Here is a 3743-nt window from a genome sequence, read left to right on the forward strand (position 1 = left end):
CAAAGGAACCAGTAAGGACTGGCTTGCCATTCTATCTCAATAGTTTGCTATCTCAGCAGTAGAAAGTAGCTGATTTTTACAGAAAAATAGTTGAAATCATAAATTATTGAATGATCCCTCCTACCCATAAAAACATGTATAATCTCTTCTAGCTTCCAACCATTAGCATTTTAAAACTTTCTGAACCAAAGATGAAACTGCTTTTAATATCCAAGATCTAATTATTCTGATATTTAGATTATGAGAAAGCATGCAGTCCTCCCCAGCTCATCTTCTCTGTATCATTACCAATTGTGTATACCTCTAACATACTCCTTTTCCCAAGTTCAAGAATCCGGTCCACTTAGTCTTCATAGCTACAATCTTCTCTTGTTGCTTTTTTTGGACCTGTTTTTGCTTCTGGTATGCAATTTATGAAATAGCTTAACAGAATTGCAAATATATCCTTTTCAATATATGGCGGTTCAGAGAGTATAACATTAAACATTAAGAGGTTGATGTTGTCTCTTTCAAAAGAATTGCTGCTGTTTTATTTCCCTTTGATTGACATTAGTCACTGAGCTCAAGACATTTGCAGAGAACTATATAAAATCTCTTCTCAACAAGGCATCAGCAAGGCTAGAGCCTGCCATTCTATTTGTATCACGTTAGTTCCATTACTATATTAATTTAAAATTTCATTTATCAATTTAGCATCTTTTCACTAACCTATTGGTGAAACATGGTAACATTTTTGTTTTACTTTGGGTAGCCAGCCTTAAATATGGCTGCCATGAATATGTCATACAACAATATGACAATAACAATTCTCCATTGTTACTGTGTTACTATTAATCTCCTTACACACATCCTTTATGAAAAGATGGTCAGGTCAAGCTGCCAACCTCCCCTACAACACAACTTACATAATTCTTCTTTTCCCCATTTAAAACTACCTATGATCACAGCAAAACCTCTACTCCTATTAAAACTTAGCAATTTGTGTATTGAGTGCAATCTTACGCTCTGGTTGATTTTTGAGATCTAACTGCCCTCTATGACAGTCATGCTAACTCTTCTCCAATATTTCATATGTCTTCACGTGCTCACTGAGCCCACCCTTTAATAATCTTTTATACTAACTGGTCTCCAAGATAATCAAATCACAAGTAAGTTTTTTGTTAAATCTTTTCCCCCCAAGACTATCATGCATATCAGTGCCATCAAAGCTCTAACTAAAACTGTTGGAGGATTCATTCTACAATTATGTGGCTCTGATGTGGAAATTTGTAGGGTCTCTGTGCCCAAAATATCATGAAACAAAGGGATGCTTTTCCCTCTCACATTCTTGCTGCTTGACTCTAGACCTAAGAATGCACTCACAGGAACTTAAAATATAAACATATCCATGCACACCTATGGTCAAAAGCATGGTGTGGGAGGAAGGTTAATTCAGAGCTCCAGTTATGAGATTCCTCATGATCAAACCAAAGCCTTGAAATCTGTGTATAAGCTCAGGGACACACAGCTTATAGGGCAGGGATTTAATGCAGTTACACAATACAACTCTTCCAATGGGCAGGACAGCCCATTGTCAAATACCTCTCTGCCATACAAATGTTTCCTGGTGATGAGGAAGGCGTGAACCACTCTAAAAAGTGCTGTGATTAAAAGGCATTTACTCACTCAGGTGGAATTTCCAACTGGATTTTTGAACAGCTGAGTGATTTTGATGCAGCTGACGTTAAGGAAGACCCAAGATTTTCTGGGAGAAACTCATGGTAGCAGAGGAGCACATGAGAGACCAACCAAGATGCGTCAAAGTTGATGGCCTCTCCAGCCCAGTGTGATTTCTCCAGCCGTGGCAGTAAGCAAATAGACAGAAAAAGCAAGAGCAAGGCAGCCTTGGGCTAAGGGTACCACAATCCCATCTAATTACTATTCCTATGTCTATGTCTCTCCTTCCAGCATCTGCCCTGTCTTCCCTTGAACTCCTGCTTTCTCAACCACAGCAGCAGCATCACGTTCAGTATAGAGGTCCAGTGTGTTACTGTAAATACAGAAGAGCATGTAGGAGGAGTAAAACACGAGTGGTACGAAGCCAGGCCAGAATTTTAGGATTGTTAATTAGGGCTTTGGAATAGACAGTCTGGGTCAACCCAATCTAGGCACCTATTCTGACAGATGTGGGTTTGTCCCACACTGACACAAAACAAAGAATTCAAAAGCTCAAAAATTAAGTTTTGACCACAAGGTAAATATTCTGAGTTATTAGGTTTGGATGGAAATTATTGCAGGTCCAGACAATTCATTCCATTTCTATATCCACAAGTGCTTGGATGGAGCACAATGAATTAAAATAGTTAGAAATTAGGCCCTGTTCCTCCCACCAAGCTGGAAACCTCACTAAAGCAAAGTGGAGGGTCTGGTGCAGCTGCAGGGGGCTGTGGACGCTTGCTTTGTGCTTATCTGAACACTTGGGACAGCCAGGGATGTGAGGTTGCTTCTCAAAGACAAATCACGCTTTATCAGTTCAAACAAAAAAAGTATTACAGCCCTTTTTCCTCTGGTCCCCCTGGATCTGTATGATGGAATTCGGTGCAATGTTGTTACGTTTATGGTTCAACCATCAGCAGTCATCCTGCAACACCAACATGCCATGGAATACGGCAGCACGTAGGTGCCAATGTTATCGTAGGTTATCATGAGTTACCACAGGTTACCATACAGAGTGCCTGGTGCCCAAAGTGCACTTGTATGTAACCAGCTGCTCACACACCTCTGTGGATGCCCACCTCGCATGCTGAGATGCAACAGGTCCCTCCTTACTAGCTTAAAATTTTAAGAAACACAAGGCTTATTTTTCAGAATTTTTGCTCCTGAACTGTGAATTTCAGTGTACACAAATGTAAACAAATACTGCAATCTACTTAGTCTTTTTTTGGCGTGCTTTGGGACTGGCTACAACTCAGTAATAACTGTTTCTAAAGCAAAGCGTGGAATAAAATGTAGCCGGCAATAGAAACACGATTCCTTGCTTCGGGATGAAGGGTCTTTTGAGCGCAGGCTGCTCCCGTGGGAAGCCCACCTCCTCCGTGTGCAACCCGCATCTCCGGATTTGTTACTGTTATTTCGGCTTTTAGTCACCCGGAGCCACTTAGAAACCAAGAAGCCACAGGCGAGCAAGAGCGGCCTCACGCTGGTCAGCACGGTCGTCCCGAAAAGAAGAACCCCGTCCGAAAACCCAAAAGTTTGGCTCTGAGCGCAGGGAACTTCGGCTCGCCATGGCGGCCGCCGGCCGGCACCGCCCCGACGGGAAGGGACGGGACGGGACCCGCCCGTACGGAACCTGCGCCCCACGGAGCGCGGCCCGCAGGGAAAGGGAAGCCAAGGAATGGCAAAGGAGAAGGGAGGAGAGGCGAGGGTGCCGCGCCCGGGAGCGGCACGCCGGGGCGGGGGCAGAGCTGTCCCGGGCGCGGCTCCGCAGGGCTCTGCGCGCAGCCGGCGCCGCGGCGGGGCGGGGTAGCGCGGGGAGGGGACGGGCAGCGCCTCGCCGCGGAGGTGGGCGGTGAACGGGCGGGGTGTTCCAGCGCCGTGCCCGGGACGGGCATTACCCAAAAGGCCGAAAAAAAAAAAAGGCAGTAATTAAAGTCGCCGCTGCCGCGCACGGTCCCACCCTCCCCACCGGCCGGCTCCTGTGGCAGACGGGAGGGGACAGCAGAGCCGGGATCCCGCGGAGTCGCGCCGCCACCTCCGCCGCCACC

This window comes from Pseudopodoces humilis, chromosome 1 (genome assembly GCF_049639895.1).
Source record: "Pseudopodoces humilis isolate 2021_Gansu_Grassland_sample_001 chromosome 1, ASM4963989v1, whole genome shotgun sequence".
Taxonomy (NCBI): Eukaryota; Metazoa; Chordata; class Aves; order Passeriformes; family Paridae; genus Pseudopodoces; species Pseudopodoces humilis.